The sequence below is a fragment of the Delphinus delphis genome, chromosome 11 (assembly GCF_949987515.2).
Source record: "Delphinus delphis chromosome 11, mDelDel1.2, whole genome shotgun sequence".
In the NCBI taxonomy this organism is placed as follows: Eukaryota; Metazoa; Chordata; class Mammalia; order Artiodactyla; family Delphinidae; genus Delphinus; species Delphinus delphis.
Genome location: NC_082693.1, coordinates 39316673 through 39336987, shown reverse-complemented (window position 1 = coordinate 39336987; position 20315 = coordinate 39316673). Strand labels below are relative to the sequence as shown.

At 39.0% G+C, this 20315-nt stretch overlaps 1 pseudogene; it reads left to right on the top strand.

The window, feature by feature from the left end:
- The first annotated feature begins 1253 nt into the window (after positions 1-1253).
- LOC132434290 (protein ripply3-like) lies at positions 1254-8887 on the top strand (annotated as a pseudogene).
- Positions 8888-20315: the final 11428 nt, after the last annotated feature.

Below are 20315 nucleotides of genomic sequence, written 5' to 3'. Positions count from 1 at the left end.
CTAATACACATATATTGAGTCTAAAAAAATGGTACTGATGAACCTAGTGGCAGGGCAGAAATAAAGACACAGATGTAGAGAATGGACTTGAGGACGTGGAGGGGGGAAGGGGAAGCTGGGACAAAGTGCGAGAGTAGCACTGACATATATACACTACCAAATGTAAAATAGACAGCTAGTGGGAAGCTGCTGCATAGCACAGGGAGATCAGCTCGATGCTCTGTGACCACCTAGAGGGGTGGGATAGGGAGGGTGGGAGGGAGACGCAAGAGGGAGGGGACATGGGGATATATGTATACTTATAGCTGATTCACTTCGTTGTACAGCAGAAACTAACACAACATTGTAAAGCAATTATACTCCAATAAAGATATAAAAAAAATCTTATCCCCATCTCTGCCTCAGAGACTAAAATAATTACTTCTTATCATTCCCTAAGATCTCTCTTACCACCTGCTCTTCCTGTCCAAATCAAGGGTCTTTTCTCTTCTTCTAGAATTTCCTTTATCTAACCGCTCCTCAAGTTTCCCAATTCACATATAGTTGCAAGACACTTGGGGTGGGGAGGCGGTGAGTGGGAAGGGGAGAGGATAAGGGGAATTTAATTTGATAAGGAAAACTCAAACATCAAAATTTGGATTAGTCAATACTACAGAAAGCTTTTATAAGTTGCAAAGATACAAATGCTTTTTTTTCCATATTACTGAACATTTAAAAAATACATGTCCAGGGACTTCCCTGGTGGCGCAGTGGTTAAGAATCCGCCTGCCAATGAAGGGGACACGGGTTCGAGCCCTGGTCTGGGAAGATCCCACATGCCGCAGAGCAACTAAGTCCACGTGCCACAATTACGGAGCCTGCGCTCTAGAGCCCACGAACCACAACTACTGAGCCTGTGTGCCCCAACTACTGAAGCCCATGTGCCTAGAACCCGTGCTCCGCAACAAGAGAAGCCACCACAGTGAGAAGCCCACGCACCACAACTAAGAGTAGCCCCCGCTTGCTGCAACTAGAGAAAGCCTGTGTGCAGCAACGAAGACCCAATGCAGCCAAATAATAAATAAATAAATAAATAAATAAAAATACATGTCCAAGATTTCTGGGTAAAGAAAGCATGAGGAGGATCATAGAACTCTTATACCTGGACACCTGATAGGATAAACGTTTTTAAAAATGCAACCCAAGAAGGAAACGAGAGTGATCTTATATGAAATACTTTTCAATGTGGAAGGAGGAGAATGAAAGGGATAGTCATGGGTAAGTTTAAAAAAAAAAAAATCCATCAAGAGTAAGAGCCTCTTAGGGAATTCCCTGGTGGTCCAGTGGTTAGGACTCCGCGCTTTCACTGCCATGGGCCCGGGTTCAATCATTGATCGGGGAACTGAGATCCCACAAGCCGCAAAGTGTGGAAAAAGAAAACAAAACTCTATAAACCACTATGGGACCTCAGGAAAAGGAGGCTGAACCTCCTTGGCTTGCCATCTTCCAGGGCATTAAGCCACATTGGGAGAATCTGGCAAAGCTTATGTTAATACATGGAATTTACCACTGGATAAAGTAGGCCTGATAGAAAACATTTTATGAGACTTTAGAAAAAAGAACAGAATTCAAATCACCAAAAATGATTAAACTCTTCAATGGCAAGCTCTTCTCTACCTTCATGCCCTTAACTTGAAAAGAGGATGAAAGCAACAATCAACCACTAACCATAGTTGATAAGCAAGATTGGGTGGGGATAGGTCTCAAATTAGGTGGGAAACATATCAAGGATAGTTCAACGATCTCTCTCAAATAAAAGGTATAAACGGAACTGTTCCACATAAAATATAAAGAAGATCAATAAAAATGACACAGCAACTATCAAATATCCAATAACAAAAGAGAAAGACAACGAGAGAGAAGAAATTACTACGCAGCAGATGAAGAACCCAACCTGGAAAACAATCTAATCCCGCAAAACCAAAAGCAGATTCTCCCTTGAATACTTATTTGAATACTTCAAATAAGAATGTAGAGGGCTTTGGGTTTCCCTGGTGGTGCAGTGGTTGAGAGTCCGCCTGCCGATGCAGGGGATGCGGGTTCGTGCCCCAGTCTGGGAAGATCCCACATGCCGCGGAGCAGCTAGGCCCGTGAGCCATGGCCACTGAGCCTGTGCTCTGCAACGGGAGAGGCCACAGCAGTGAGAGGCCTGTGTACCGCAAAAAAAAAAAGAAAAAGAAAAAGAATTTAGATACAGGGCTTCTTTGGTGGTGCAGTGGTTAAGAATCTGCCTGGCAATGCTGGGGACATGGTTTTGAGCCCTGGTCCGGGAAGATCCCACATGCCACGGAGCAACTAAGTTCATATGTCACAACTACTGAGTCTGCACTCTAGAGCCTGTGAGCCACAACTACTGAGCCCTCATGCCACAACTGCTGAAGCCCGCACGCCTACAGCCCGTGCTCCATAACAAGAGAAGCCACCGCAACGAGAAGCCCTCACACCGCAAGGAAGAGTAGTCCCCACTCACCACAACTAGAGAAAGCCCATGCACAGCAATGAAGACCCAACGCAGCCAAAAAAAATAAATAAAACAAATTTAAAAAAAGAATTTAGATACAATAAAATAAGAGCTAAGAAATAAATTAAAGAATGAATAAGAATAAATAGAATGAAAAGAAAGATGTCTCCAAAGCTGAAGAAAACCTGAAAAACAAAACACCACAATTAAAGGTTCAATAAGATGTCAGAAACAGCAAGAAACAGAAGAGATACAGAGAAAACAGAATGAACGGAGTGGAGAAAGGCTTTCAGAATTAAAAAACAAACAAACAAACATATTAAAGCAATTAGAAGATAATATTAGAACATAAAAATGATCCAATCTATGGATAATTAGAATAAATATAATAAACTCAAAAAACATAGGACTCAATAAAGGGAACAGAAAAAACATTCACAGATAATATACAGGAAAAGCCCCTTAAAATAAGGGACCAGTATCATTCACTCCCCACTGCCAATCCATCAAAAGAAATCCTATCTGTTCTACCTTATGCATACACCAGAACTGGACCGCTTCTTACCATCTCCACTTGTTACCATCCTTATCTAAGTCACAATCATTTCTTACCTGCATTGCTATGATCAAGACTGTAATAGTCTCCTAACTGGCATCCTGAGCCTTCTATTCTGCCACTCTCTGGCTTCTATTTCACATAGCTGCTTTTAAAATTATAAGACATTGTGTCCCAACTCCACTGTTCAAAGCCCTCTAGCAGCTCCCCATTTCATTCAAGGTAAAAGCCAGAGCCCTTAGAGTGGCCTAAAAGGTCTTACCTGCTCTAACACCCTGTTCCCCATCCTTGCTTTATCTCTCTGACCTCACGTCCTACTGCTCTTCCTCTCAGGTACTCCACACCAGCCACACTGGCCTCCTTACTGTCCCTTTTATAACTTAGATATGTTCTCACCTTAAGGCCCTTAAGGTATTGCCTCTGCCAGGAATGTTCTTCCCCTAGATATCTACATGGATACTTCCTCACCTCCTTCAGGTCTTTTCTCAAATGTTACCTTCTCTGTGGTTATTCATGAGAAACTATTGAACTTGGGGTAAGAAAAGAGAGAGTCTGTGGCATTATTGCCTAAAGCTACTCCCATCCCCAGAGGTCAGTGGGAAAGGTAGTTCTACCAAGGTGGCGAAAGCCATGAAAACCAGCAGCTTCACTGACAGAGAGGGCTGACTTCATTTAAAGCAAAGCACAGAAAAACCCCACGCCTATCCGCATTGTCAGTAAGAGTTTGCATTCTTGGTGACAAATGAAAAAGCAAGACCAAGGGCTCAGCGAGCCTGAGGTTGCTGTCAGTGCAAGCAATGGACCAGCAGACTAGACAGAAATTAAAAAAGGAAATCTGGAAACGAAACTTAAGGGACCTTGATAAATGCTCTACACATCTGCACTGGAGAGATTGGAAAGGGTCCACCAGGAGCCTGCATAAACAGGCAGAAAAGACACAAAAGGGCCCAGTAGAAAGTAAAAGTTAGGGCAGACTTTTAAACTGTCTGAACTTTGAAGGAGCTTCTCCAACACACACAATGATCAGCAGAGAGAGGAAGCCTTACTGGCTCAAGGTGCTTAGTACAATCTTTGACCAATCATTAACTGACCACTAAGCAATGCAGATACAGGTGTCACTCCAGGAAGCCAAACTTAAAAATTAAAACAGAAATTAAAAAAACAGAAACAAAACTGAGCAGATATCAGCAGTCACACACCAAGGAGAAAGATTCTACAGATTCAGTCCAGGCAAGTTACTTAAAAAACAACAATAATAACAAAGCAACAAGAACCCTCAAAAGGGAAAAAAATCAGAATCCAAAATTGCTACAACATATTATGTAAAATGTCCACAGTTTCAACAAAAATTTATGGGATGTAAAGACGCAAGAAAGTGTGACCCAAACTGAGAAGGGGAAAACGACCCCATGTGATTGCAAACATCCCTGTATAGGCTCAATGCCAGACTTAGCAAACACAGACGTCAAAGTGCTTTAAAAGACTAAAGAAAATTATATGAACAATGCCTTAAACAGATAGAAAATCTCAACAAAAAGACAGAAATCATAAAAAAGAGCCAAATGGAACTCTAGAGTTGAATACTACAGCAGAATAAAAAATAAACCTGAAGAAAGAGCAATAGAAATTATCTAATCTGAAGAGAGAGAAAAGAATAAAGAAAAACAAACAGAGCCTTAAAGACCTGTGGAACAAGTGTACCAACATACACAAATTAGGAGTTCCAGAAGAAGTGGAGAGAAAGGATAGGAAGTGACCAAAAACAATACAAACTGATTTTTAAAATTAATCTACACATTAAGAAGCTCAATGAACCACAACTACAAAAACACAGAAGTCCGTACCTAGACATGTAGTAAAATTGATGAAAGCCCCAAACTGAAAATCTTGGGAGTAGTAAGAAAAAAACAACCCATCATTTACAGGGAAGCAAAGATATAACTAGTGGCTAACTTCTCATCAGAAACAAGGGAGGCTAGAAGGCAGCGAGATGACATATTCAAAATGCTGAAAGGAAATACTGTCAAGCAAGAATTCTGTATCCAGATAGCTAAACTGTCTTTCAGAAATGAAGGTGAAATAAAGACATCCCCAATAACTCAGAGAATCCACTGACACCAGCTGGTAGCTTAAATCTACACAGAGAAATGAAGAGCACTGGAAAAAGTAAATATATGGGTAAATATAAAAGAATGCGTTTTAAAAATTTTATTCTCTCATACAGAGTGAAGTCAGAAAGAGAAAAACAAATATCTTATATTAACACATATATGTGGAAACTGAAAAAACTGGTATAGATGATCTTAACTACAAAGCAGAAATAGAGACCCAGACGTAGAGAACAAACATATGGATACCAAGGGGCAAGTGGGGGTGGGGGGTTGGATGAATTGGGAAATTGAGGCTGACTATTGATAGTATGTATGAAATAGATAAGTAATGAGAACGTACTGTATAGCACAGGGAACTCTACTCGATGCTCTGCGGTGACCTAAATGAGAAGGAAATCCAAAAGAGAGGGCATATATATATATACACACACGTATAGCTGATTCACTTCGCTGTACAGTATAAACTAACACAATACTGTAAAGCAACTATACTCCAATACAAAAAGAATAAAAAAATTATTCTCTTAAATTATTTAAAAGACAAGATTGTATAAAGCAGTAATAACAACACTGTACTGTTGGGTTTATAACAAATATAGACGATATATATGACAATAACTGCACAAAGGAGGGAGAAAGACAAGCTATCTTATAGAATTAAACTAGTACTAATCTAAAGTAGACTCTGGGGACTTAGCCTGGTGGCGCAGTGGTTAAGAATCCGCCTGACAATGCAGGGGACACGGATTCGACCCCCGGTCCGGGAAGATCCCACATGCCTCAGAGCAACTAAGCTTGCGGGCCACAACTACTGAAGCCCGCGCGCCTAGAGCCCGTGTTCCACAACAAAAGAAGCCACCACAATGAGAAGCCTGGGCGCCGCAACAAAGAGTAGCCCCCACTCGCCGCAACTAGAGAAAGCCCACATGCAGCAAATGAAGATCCAACGCGGCCAAAAACAAAAAACAAAACAAAACAGTATGGTATTGGCATAAAGACTGAATTTAGATGAATGGAATAGAATACAGAGCCCAGAAATAAACTGTCACATGTATGGCCAAATAATTTTTAACAAAGGCACCAAGACCACTCAATGGGGAAAGAATAGTCTCTCCAACAAATGATGTTTGGAAAACTGGATATCTACATGCAAAAGGATGAAGCTGGACCCATCACTTACACCATATACAAAAGCCAACTCAAAATGGATTAAAGACCTAAACATAAGATCTAAAACTCCTAGAAGAAAACACAGAGGAAAAGCTTCATGACATTGAATTTGGCAATGATTTCTTGAATATGACACCAAAAGCACAGTTAAAAAAGCAAAAATAGACAAACAGGACCATGTGAAAATTAAAAACTTCTGTACATCAACAGAAATAATCAAGAGTGAAAAAGCAATCTATGGAATGGGAGAAAATATTTGTAAATCATTTAACTGATAAGAGGTTAATATCCAGTAGATATAAAGAACACCTACAACTTAACAACAGAAAAATAAATGACCAACTTAAAAATGGGCAAAGAACTTGAACAGACATTCTCCAAAGGAGATATGCAAATGGCCAAAAAACACATGAAAAGATGCTTAACATCACTCATCATTAGAGAAACACAAATCAAAACCACAGTGAGATATCATCTCATACCCATTAGGATGGCTGCTACCAAAACCAACAACAACACAAAAACACACATACACAAAAAAAAAAAAACAGAAAATAAGTGTTGCTGAGGATGTGGAGAAATTGGAACTCTTGTGCACTATTGGTGGGAATATAAAATGGTGCAGCCACTATAGAAAATAATATGAAGCTTCCTCAAAACTTAAAAATAGAACTACCATAAGATGCAGCAATCCCACCTCTGGGTATATATCCAAAAGAAATGAAAGCAGGATGTCGAAGAAATATTTGCATATTCATGTTCACCGCAGCACTATTTATCAATGTAATAGACAAGAGGTGGAAACAACCCAAATGTCCATTGATGGATGACTGGATAAACAAGATGTGGCATATACATACAATGGAATATTATTTGGCCTTTAAAAAGAAGGAAATCTTGATACATGCCACGATGTAAATGAACCCTGAGGACATTATGCTAAATGAAGTTTCAGTCATAAAAAAGAAAAATATTGTAAGATTCCACTTATATGAGGTATCTAAAGTAGTGAAATTCATAGAAACAGAAAGTAGAATGGTGGATGCCAGGGGCTGTAGGGAGAGGGAAATGGGATATTGTGATTTCACAGGTACAGGCATACCTTGGAGATACTCCAGGTTCAGTTCCAGACCACCGCAGTAAAGTGAACATCGCAATAAAGCAAGTCACAGAAATTTTTTTGGTTTCCCAGTGCATATAAAAGTTATGTTTACACTATACTGTAGTCTATTAAGTGTGCAATAGCATTATGTCTAAAAAAATGTACATACCTTAATTTAAAAATACTTTATTGCTAAAAGAATGTTAACCATCATCTGATAATGCAAGATTGCCACAAACCTTCAATTTGTAAAAAAAAAAAAAAATGCAATTATCTGCGAAGTGTAATAAAGTAGAACACAATAAAACAAAGTATGCCTATAATTTCAGTACTGTTGTGTCTCAGGGAATAGGGAGGCCTGAGGAGAGGGAGAGAGACAGGGGAATGGCCAGTTGGTGGAGCAGTCAGAACACACACAACATTTATCCATTAAATCTGCCTCCCATATGGGCGTGGTTTGTGGCGCTCCAAAACAATTACAGTCCTAACATCAAAAATCACTGATCACAGATCACCATAACAAATACAGTAGGGTGAGCGCCCTCGCCAGACTGGTTAAAGGCGCGGCCGGTCGTGTGCGCCGCTGGAAGGGCGCGGGCTCGGAGGGCACCATCAGACCTGAGGTGGCAGCCGGAGCCCGGGAGGCGCGGGGACGCGTCTGTCACTGCCCCGGGGGGACGGTCCCCGGGGACCACCGCCACCTCGAGGGCCAAGAGCCAAACACCATGGAGACCTTGGATCCTGAACCCCCAGGATGCTGAGCCCAGCAGAACTGGAAGCGAGATTTAAAATGCATGAACTGGGGGACTGTGTCCGACTCATCTTTCCATCTTGGGCTCCCTCACAGTGCTTGGGACATCATGACAACAGTAAGAGGAAGAGGAGCTTATCAAATACTGTTAAGCTTGAGCCTGGAGGTGACCAACAAACCTTTGGATTGAAGGGGGAGCCTTTGGGTCTCAGCATCCTGTAAGACTTTATTTACCTCTTTCTAAGCATCAAGAGTATCTGCAGAGTTCCGGGGTGAAGGTGCTGGCTAGTTTCCCTATGCAAGCCACCATTCACCTCTACAGTGACAAGTCAGATTCAGATGAGGAGCACGAAGAAAAACCCAGCCCTCTGACCTTCAGTGCCAGGAGGAGGAAGACAGCCCAGGAGGAAAGGGCAGAGACCGGCTGACAAACCCAGGACAGCAACCCGGAGTCCGCGGTGGCCTTGGTGGTAAGGGTCTGCTCCCCAACCCTGACTTTCCGGACGATGCTGGGTGCCCTTCATCCCAATGTCTGTCTCTCCTACACCAGACCCACCTCACATGTGCCCTTCAGGACAGCCCTTGGGGACAGCCTCGCCAGGACACTTTGCCTTTCAACCGGGTATACAAGGACCTGACTTTCTCTTGCCAGCACCCCACTCTGGTAAGACTCAGCTTTTACTCATCCTTCTACTAGTGATTCTCTGTGCCTCATTTATACCTTTGAGAAAGGATTCTAGGACCAAGAGGTTTGTGTCCACATGGGGTGTTATCAGGTGGGGCCAACTTTCAAAGCACGTTCAGCAATGTCACTGTGCTGATCAAAGGACAGATTAGTCCATATCGATTAATAACTCACCCATGCCTCTCACTTAACCTGAAACCCTTTATTTGGCTATTTCCACTTTTGTAAAAATGATTCAGATATTGTCCAAGGTTGATGTGGTGGCTTACTGGCATTCTGAAAACAAAATTTATTTATGAAAAACACACTGAATAATTTCCATAAAAGTAACAAAAATAAAAAGACAAGGATTTGGGTGGAGGGACCATTCTGGATAAAAACATATATGATTCTTGTCTAAGGGCTGTGTGTATGAATAGAGAGACAAGCTTTAACTCTTAGTTGGGGACCGCTTTGGGCTTATTACTTGAATAGAATAACACTGTTTTCAATCAAGGTACCTAATGTAATACTATTTTCAGCTTTTTATATTTTGATGACCAAATGAGTGTATTCGTCAAGGTTTTTTACTTAACTATTTTACATTTGGTTGTCTTCCCTATTTCTACTTGAAATATTTTGAGAGACCAAAAAAAAAACCAAATACAGTAAAAATGAAAATGTTTGAAATATTGGGAGAATTCTCACAATGTGACACAGAGACAACAAAGTGAGCAATGCTGCTGGAAAAAGGGCACTGAGAGATTTGCTTAATGCAGGGTTGCCACGAAGCTTCAATTTGTAAAAAATGCAATATCTGCAAAGTAAAATAAAGCAAAGTGCAATAAAATGAAGAGATGCCTGCAGAAATTTTCCATTTTACAAGACAAAAAATTTCTAGATATCTGTTCAACTATGTAAATATACTTAACACTACTGACCTGTACATTTAAAAATGGCTAAGATGGTAAATTTTATATTACATATTTTAATTTTTTTCTTAATTTTCAGGAATATACTGATTTGGAAAAAAAAGAAAAAGCGATGAAAAATGTTAAATGTGGATGGAGTAGCATAAATCCATCACTACTCATGGAAATCCAAGCCAAAGCACATGCTCCAGAGGTTGAATATATAGCCTTAGTATAGATGCAGTATAGCGAGTGGATAAGGGAGGGCTTAAAAGCCATATATTTATATATAAATATATATATTTTTATTTTTGGCTGTGTTGGGTCTTCGTTGCTGCGCGCAGGCTTTCTCTAGTTGCAGTGAGCGGGGGCTACTCTTCGTTGTGGTGCATGGGCTTCTCATTTTGGTGGCTTCTCTTGTTGTGGAGTATGGGCTCTAGGCGTGCGGGCTTCAGTAGTTGCAGCACTTGGGCTCAGTAGTTGTGACTCACAAGCTCTAGAGCGCAGGCTCAGTAGTTGTGGCGCACAGGCTTAGTTGCTCCGTGGCATGTGGGATCTTCCCGGACCAGCGCTCCAACCTGTGTCCCCTGCATTGACAGGTGGATTCTTAACCACTGCGCCACGAGGGAAGCCCACTATTTGACTTCTTATACCATGTACAGTCCAGTCCTCCATATCTGCAGTTTCTGCATTCTCGGATTCAACCAACCGAAATCAAAAATATTCAAGGGAAAAAAAATCCAAAAAGTTCCAAAAAGAAAAATTTGGTTTTGCCACACGCCAGCAACTATTTACATAACATTTACATTGTATTGGGTATTATAAGTAATCTAGAGATGATTTAAAATATACAGGAGGAAATGTTTAGGTTATATGCAAATACTATGCCATTTTATATAAAGGGACTTGAGCATCTGCAGATTTTGGTATCTGTGGGGGGTCTTGGAACCAATCCTCAGCAGATACTGAGGGAGGACTACACGTTTATACTTAGATTAAAAAGTACTTAGCCTATTTTATGCACTTTGAAACTACTAAAACACTGTTTTTTACCCTGACAAATGTCCAAAATGATTACACACACTGGTAGTAAGACTATGTAGAAAACAAGCTACCTCACATCTAAGTGAGAATGTCAATTTGTACAATACCTATGAAAAACAACTAGACAGTAGTTATCAAAATTTTAAATACAGGCACTTCCCTGGTGGCGCAGTGGTTGAGAATCCGCCTGCCAATGCAGGGGACACAGGTTTGATCCCTGGTCCGGGAAGATCCCACATGCCATGGAACAACTAAGCCTGTGTGCCACAACTGCTGAGCCTGCACTCTAGAGCCCACGAGCCACAACTACTGAGCCCTCGTAGCCACAACTACTGAAGCCCATGCTCCACAACAAGAGAAGCCACCACAATGAGAAGCCCGCGCGCCACAACGAAGCGTAGACCCCACTCGCCACAACTAGAGAAAGCCCAGGCGTAGCAACGAAGACCCAACACAGTCAAAAATAAATAAATAAATTTATACCCCCCCCAGAATTTTTAATACATATACTATTTGACCCAGCAAAAGAATTTCTAGGAATTTACCCTACAAGCATATCTGCAAATGTGTGGAAAGGTATGTTCAAGGTTATCAAATGAAACAATATTTATTAGAGCAAAAGATTGGAAACAACTTAATTGTCCATCAATGGAACGCTAGTTTAATGAATTATGGTTTATTCATACAATGAGATACTATGCAAATGTTTTTGAGGAAAGAGAACGTCCTCTTACGTATTGATATGATATATTGTTAAATGAATATGATGGGGAGAATATATTTATACTATCATATATACATAAATATTGTATATCTGGAAGGATAAACAAGAAACTAGCAACAGTGATGATCCATTGAGGAATGGAAACTGAAAAAATAGGAAACTCGGGTAAGAAAGACTTTTCAATTGGCCTTTTTCTATTTTGGCATTGGAACCATACAAGCATCTTATCTATTCAAAAAAACTGTAATACTTTTTTTAAAAAAGATCCCTTCCTAGTAAATTAAACCAAAGCTGAAAACCCTCAGTTTAACCTAAATAACATTTGTTTCAACTTAGAAATCCAATCAACGGGTTCAAGAAATGTGTCAGTAAGAACCTACAAACACTAACTTCTAGACCTGCACAATAACAACCAAAAACAAGAAAATGGGGAGTTCCAAATAAAAATATTTTTCCTGACTTTTAAAGGTTTGGGTTATGAGAAAGTAACCAAGAGTTCTTATTCCACAATATCATTTTTGCCAATAATTATTCTCATTAGCTTTATAAAGGAATATGAAAGAGAAGAAAAAAAAGAAAAAGGAGAGAGACCCAAAGTAAAGCAATGATATATTCTAAAAAACAATTAGGAACAAAGGAGATGATTTCCTTAGGTCAAAAAGGTGAATGTGAGACATTTCCATAAGTCTGTTTTCTCAACAAAGTCTTTATTCATTGGCACTAACTTTCCAATCCATGTGTCATTCTAACCCCAAAACTCCCATAATAATAAGGTCTGATCACCACAATTTTATTTTGGAAAATGGAATTTTCATTTAGAAAAACCAATAAATTCCTTTTTTTAAAATATAAACCTTGAATTGGAACAACACAGAATTGGAAATTGGAATAAAATAGAATTTCTGGAAATTTAAAATACATTCTAGGTGGAAAATCAGAAACCATGTGATAGCACAACTCCTCTTACTACTATTAAAAGACACAGGACCCTCCAAATTGCTTAACATTAGTCATCAGTGGCAGCTGTAAGTGTGGGAGTAGAGGGGGCTCAAAAGGAGCAGAGCAGAAATACATACAAGTTTGTCTTTTCCTGTTTCACTGCTAGCTGCGTGGTGAGTTGTCTGTACCCTCCTCCTCATGCGGGTGGCTGTAACCCAAGCCCAATCAAGCCAAATTATCCTCAGCTGTATAAATTCTTCAATAATGGTTTTAAACAATACTGATCATTTAATCCTCACCCCCTCCACACACATATAAACTCCATTCCTCCCATCTCCCCAAAGCACAGATGCACCAACAGCACAAGGGAATGGAGGCAGCTATTAGGCAAAAACAAAATAAGGCAATTAAGAGCTATATTCACTAATTCTAATCCATAAAGGGAAATTTCACGCAAATAGAAAAAGTGATTTCCAATATACCTTCTAACTTGAAAAAATTATTAACTGATCAATTAATAAGTATTTAAGATAAATTACTATGTGCCAATACTTGACACATACTAAAATATGGATAAACCTTGAGGACATTATGCTTAGTGAAATAAGCCCGTCACAAAAAAGACAAATACTATATGATTCTACCTATATGAGGTACTTAGAGTAGTCAGATTCATAGAGACGAAGTTGCCAGGTGCTGTGGGGTAGGAGAATGAGGAATTATTGTTTAATGGTACAGAGTTTCAATTTGGGGAGATGAAAAAGTAGTGACAGTTGTACAACTGGAGATGAACGGTAGTGACAGTTGTACAACAATGTGAATGTACTTAACATCACTGAACTGTACACTTTAAAATGGTTTAAATGGTCAATTTTATGTTACGTGTACTTTACCATGATTTTTAAAAATTTTAATGCAATAAGAAAAAAAAATATGAAAGAAAAAATTGACTGCTTGACCCAGCAAGAAACTCCTAAAAGAAGAAGGGAAAAAGAAAAAAAAGCACGAAAGCACAAATATCAATATTATCAATATCAGGAATTTTTTTTTAAAAGTATAGATCTTACAGACATTAAATACAAGACAAAAATAGAGACAACCTTATGTCAATACATTTGAAAACGTAGGTAACAAATTTCTTAAAAAACACGTTACCAAACACAGGCAAAAAATAGAAAATGTAAATAGTAACTATCTCTAAAAGTAACTGAGGTTATAATTTTAAATTCTCTCATAATGAAAAGGCTCTCATCTCTGATCTATTGATGATAGAGTATAAATTGGTATAACTTCTTTGGAATATAGGCATTATTTTGTAAACTAGAACATTTATCAATCCTATGACCCAGAGATTACATTCCTAAGTACCAAGAGAAATTCTTGCTCATGGCACACCAGAAAACATGTAGAATTCATAACAGTAAGAAATGGAAACAACCCAAATGTCATCAACAGGAAATGAATAAACTGTGATGAATCCACTAAATGAAGTATTATATGGCAGAGAAAAATGAGTCAACTATTACAACTGTACACAACAATATAGATAAATCTTAGCAACATAATGTAAAGCATTAAAAAAGAAAGAAAAGAAAATCAATTCCCAGATTGCATACACATATTCTTTAAAAAAAAAACTAAATACAACTAACACTAGACAATATATTATTTAGACACACACATATACCTGATAAAACTATTTTTTGAAAAGGCAATGGAAAGAGTAAAAAAAAAAAAATTAGAGTATTTACCTTGAAAGGCGAGAGGAGAACATGTAAGACTGTCAATATTCAATATTAAACTTCTCAGGTTAAATGGTGGGTTAATGAATATTCTATATGATATTTTTTAAAACCAAATACACGACATAAACAAAATGATAAAAATACATGGTAAAGTTTTTTTTTAAAGGGCCATCGAGGGATGTGGAATAACTGATTCTCACACACTGCTAGTGGGAGTGTAAAAATCTATTTAGTAAAATCTACTAAGGCTGAACATAAGCATATCCTACAACCAGATGTCCTATTCCTAAGTATATGCTCAACAAAATGCATGTATATGTGCACCAGAGACATGTACGAGAATGTTTATAGCAGCACTATTTTTAAGAGTCCAAAACTAGAAACAAATGTAGACAACTATCAATGACAGAATGGATAAATAAATTGTGGTGTATTTACAGAAAAGAATACTATATACCGCAATACAGAAAAAGAATGAGCTACTGACATAACATGGATCAATTTCAAAACCAATGCTAATAGACATATATACACTACCATATGTAAAATAGATAGCTAGTAGGAAGCAGCCGCATAGCATAGGGAGATCAGCTCCATGCTTTGTGACCACCTAGAGGGGTAGGATTGGGAGGGTGGGAGGGAGACGCAAGAGGGAGGAGATATGGGGATATATGTATATGTATAGCTGATTCACTTTGTTATAAAGCAGAAATTAACACACCATTGTAAAGCAATTATACTCCAATAAAGATGTTAAAAAAAAAACCAATGCTAAGAGAAAAATGTCAGATGCAAAAGAGTGTATGTTGTATGATTCCATTTATATGAAGTTCATACATAAGCCAAACTAATCGATAGTGATATAGGTCACAATAGTAGTGGGAAAGAAACTGGGTCAGGGTACAGGAAGGCTTCTAGGATCCTGGTACTATTCTATTATGATCTGAGTATTTATTATACAGGTCTGTTCACTGTGAAAAAATTCATCTAGTTGTACCCTTAAGCATTTTGCATTTTACTTTATGTATATTACATAAAACTTTAACAAAAAAGAAAATAAACTAAAGACATCCTTTTGCCTCTTAACGGCACAGTTTAACTGATACTCTTCATTCCCTCTGCCAGGCACTGACCAATATCCCCGGCTGAACACTGGCAGCTAACAGGTAACACTGACATTGCGGCATTCTGCTCCTCCTATACTATACTGAGTCTGATGTATTTGTTCTCAAACCTACTTAATTCCAGTTGTGTCCATAATTACAATTACATGATTGTAATGAAATACTAAATACATTAATGAACTACGAATGTAAGAAAAGTTGCTATTTCTTTGAGAACTAAGTTGAAGGCTCTGGAAGACTGAATATAAATCATTTGAAACACCGTCCTCGGGACTTCCCTGGTGGCGCAGTGCATAAGACTCCGCGCTCACAATGCAGGGGGCCTGGGTTCGATCCCTGGTCAGGGAACTAGATCCCACATGCATGCTGCAACTAAGAGTTCGCATGCCACAACTAAGGAGCCCACGTGCCGCAACTAAGACCCTGTGCAACCAAATATTAAAAAAAAAAAAAATCCTCAACTTAAGTGTGGGTGAGACACATAAATAACCTTGGGGAAAAATCAGAAATCTAGGAGGAGTCTATACTCATTGCTTCAAGTCTTTAAGAGTTCTCACTCCACTTAGAAAAACTGTAATTGGAAGTTGTAAGCAATGCATCATGGGCTGCAATTAATGCCAAATAGATGAAGAACTCTCATCAGCAGACTCATAACATAATATATCAAAAGGTTGGTGAAGGGCTTCCCTGGTGGCGCAGTGGTTGAGAGTTCGCCTGCCGATGCAGGGGGCACGGGTTCATGCCCCAGTCCGGGAAGATCCCACATGCTGCGGAGCGGCTGGGCCCATGAGCCATGGCCGCTGAGCCTGCGCGTCCGGAGCCTGTTGCTCCGCAGCAGGAGAGGCCACAGCGGTGAGAGGCCCGCATACCGCAAAAAAAAAAAAAAAAAGGTTGGTGAACAAATGTACATTTATTTGTTTTAAGCAAAAATAAAATGCTTATGATATGTATGTGTCATTTTTATATCTTGCTTTAACCAATTTTTTCAGTTAATAGTAAACTGTAAGATTGGATGGTACTGAATAAGACTTCTACTATAATCCAAGAAAGCTTGCTCTAATTACTTTTGGCAAACTAATACTATCTACTAGATAGATAAAGCTAAAACTTTAACTGTAGGGAATTCCCTGGAGGTCCAGTGGTTAGGACTCCGCACTTTCACTGCAGGGGGTATGGGTTCCATCCCTAGTTGGGGAACTAAGATGCCACCAGATGCGTGGCCAAAAAAAAAAAAATTAACTGTAAACAAGTCTACTTATTAAAACGGCAAAAGAGAAATCAAATTCACCAAAGCTGAGATGCTATATTTAAAAGAATATGCCAGGACTTCCCTGGTGGTCCAGTGGTAAAGAATCCACCTACCAATGCAGGGGACGGGGGTTCGATCCCTGGTCCGGGAACTAAGATCCCACATGCCATGTGCCGCAAACTACAGAGCCCACGTGCTCTGGAGTCCATGCACCGCAACTAGAGAGAAGCCCGCGCGCCGCAACAAAAGATCCCTCATGCCACAACTAAGACCCAACACAGCCAAAAATAAATTAAATAAATAAATAAATAAAATAAAAGAATACGCCTCTGGTGCCATATTAGCTATTATTGTTAACAAAATGGCAGCATAGTTACCCTATCTCAGCATAGTCTGGTTAATACAATAAAGGTCTCAGAAGAAGACAGTTGCTGAAAGGACTACCTGGGGCTCAAGGACCAAGGTCTGAGTACCACTGAACTGGAAAAACAATGGTCTGAGTGCTCTTGATAGAAGAAAACAGAAAAGATACTTTGCTAATAAATTTGCCTTGAGAGTTAAACTTTCTCTAAAACACAGTAAGTAAAATTTCTTCCTGGAATCTGATACAAACCATGGGTTTCTGAAAAAAAACAATTCTTGTTATACATTAGCATCCAGTTAGACTGAATTCCGGCATAATGGTTTCTTACCAGAATTCTTTAAAAGCATTGATCGAAAGCATTAGAGAGCCCTCAGTGATAGTACTCTAAACCTTCTCATTTCATTCATTATTCAACTAATATTCACTGAATGCCTACTACATTCTAAGCCTTGTGTGAGTCTGACTGAGAGGGTGCTGTTTCAGATTCAGGGGAAAATTATGGTATATCAGAATGCAGGGGTTTAATGAGAGCAGGTGGTGGAAAAGTGGCAGCCAAACCCCTTACCTACTCAACTGAGCAGTCTGACAATAAAGGAATGAACGAAATAGAGTATTAGCCAGAGTTCTAGCAAGGCCAAGCAAAAGGGGTTTTCCCCTCAAGGGTTTACCCCTTAAAAAGGAATGCTTTTTGAAAGAGGAGAAGGAAGGAACCCTCCTCCACTGTTGGTGGGAATGTAAATTGGTACAACCATCATGGAGAACAGTATGGAGGCTCCTTTAAAAACTAAAAATTGAGCTACCATATGATCCTGCAATCCCACTCCTGGGCATATACCCGGAGAAAACCATAATTTGAAAACATACATGCACCCCAATGTTCACTGCAGCACTATTTACAGTAGCCAGGACATGGAAACAACCTAAATGTCCATCGACAGAGGAATGGATAAAGAAGATGTGGTACATATACACAACAGAACATTACTCAGCCATAAAAAAGAATGAAATAATGTCATTTGCAGCAACATGGATGGACCTAGAGACTGTCATACTGAGTGAAGTAAGTCAGACAGAGAAAAACAAATATCATATGATATCACTTATACCTATATGTGGAATCTAAAAAAAAGGTACAAATGAGCTTATTTACAAAACAGAAATAGAGTCACAGATGCAGAAAACAAACTTATGGTTACCAGGGGGGAAGTGGGGGGAGACTGGGATTGACATATACCCACTACTATATATAATACAGATAACTAATAAGGACCTACTGTATAGCACAGGGAACTCTACTCAATACTCTGTAATGACCTTTATGGGAAAATAATTTTAAAAAGAGTGGATGTATGTATATGTAAAAAGAAAAAAGAGGAGAAGGAAAAATCAAACATGTTAATACTACAAAGGAGGGCTTCCTTGGTGGCTCAGTGGATAAGAATCTGCCTGCCAATGCAGGGGACAGTGGTTCGAGCTCTGGTCCGGGAAGATCCCACATGCCGTAGAGCAACTAAGCTCATGTGCCACAACTGCTGAGCCTGTGCTCTAGAGCCCGTGAGCCACAACTACTGAGCCCAAGTGCCACAACTACTGAAGCCCACATGCCTAGCACCCGTGCTCCAAAACAAGAGAAGCCACCGCAATGAGAAGCCCATGCACCACGACGAAGAGTAGCCCTCGCTCACCGCAAATAGAGAAAGCCCACGCGCAACAAAAAAGACCCAACGCAGTCAAAATAAATAAATAAATAAATAAAATTTAAAAAAATAAAAAATACTACAAAGAAGAGTAATAGTTACAGAAGTAGAAAATAACCTAAAGGAGAGGTAATATCAAAGATAAAATTAACCTTACATTCAGATCCAATTAATCTTCCTTTGATGCCTAATATGTGCTAGGAGATGTACTAAGCAATTTCATACACATTATCTTATTTAATCCTCACAAAAACCTTGTGAGGTAAAAGAAACATACTTCTGAAACAAAAAACACAGAAAGATAATACATCTCTGTATAGAGACAGAAGAGGGGAAGATGAGGAAGTTCATACCAAATGACTCCAATTATTTCAGTAATAGAAACAAGAGGAGAGAAAGCAGGGAAGCTTGAAGGCCTGAGAAGAACAGAGAAGAAAACTAATACTTACTGCCTACCATGTGCTATTACATCATTTATATACAAATTTCATGTAATCCTGTTTAGTATTTATGACTCATTTAATTCAAGAACTTGAGACTGTGAGAATTCCCCAAGATCTAACAGCTAGTAAGTGGTAGGGTGGTGATTCAAACCCAGGTCTATAAGCCTACAAGTTCTATCTCTTTCTACGATACCACACTGCTGCTTCAAAATCAGGAAAGTGCAAGAGAATACATATGAGAGGAATAAAAAGGTCATGAAGCAGCAAAGGTCCAGTTAGAAGCAGACAGCATGAATTTGGAGTAGATAATGCCAACTTTGTGCCCTCTCCCCCTGGGTTCAACTGCCCAGGTAAAAAGTATTTAACATTGGGAAGTTGCTAAAGGTGTAATAATATACACTTTTAAGAATTAAAATTGGGCAGGAGACTTCCACTTTCCTTCAAATTATTACTATTGTTCTTTAGTAACTGAATATCTACAAAATATTATGCACTTGGTAGTCTCATTGAACTTGCTACCTAACCATTTGGAGCTACAGTTTAAGTATCTGCCAATGGTCCAAAATTCAACACTAACCTGAGTAAGTGTTCTAATGTTGATCAAAATACCAGAAAATATCCTCTAAGAATAACTTCATTTTCTTTCATTTTGAAAACTGACTTTATTTACAAGGAATGAGAGTTAAGTCCCTAAGACTAACAGACATAGGATGGTTGTCAAAAACCAGAATGTAGACCCATTTATTTTGTTCTTTTATGAAAGACTGTGAGAGGCTTTGAAATGAACCAAGAAGATGACTTGGCATCTTCAGTGGAAAACTAGGCACTGTGTAATGTGCACCTTCCCTAGTTACCTGATTCTACAAGGTCTGCATTCTTCATGACATTTGAGCTGTTTTATAATTGCAAGTTATAGTTAAATGATAGCAATTCAAAGGATTCTTGTCCATACACTTACAAACAAATTCTGTCCAGTGAGAGAGGAATGATTTTCCCCATGTCCCTATGGAAAAAGACAGTTTTGCATAGATTTGTAAATTCATTTCAGCACACCTGATGCTATACACGTGCAGTACTTTGAATTCTCCTTTGAACTACTTTTAACACCTTACAGGTTCTCCCATTAATTAATGAGTTAAATAACATCTTTTACATGTGTTCATTTTACATTTATATGAAAATCATTATTCTGTCTAACTTTTTAACAATGAATTTTATACA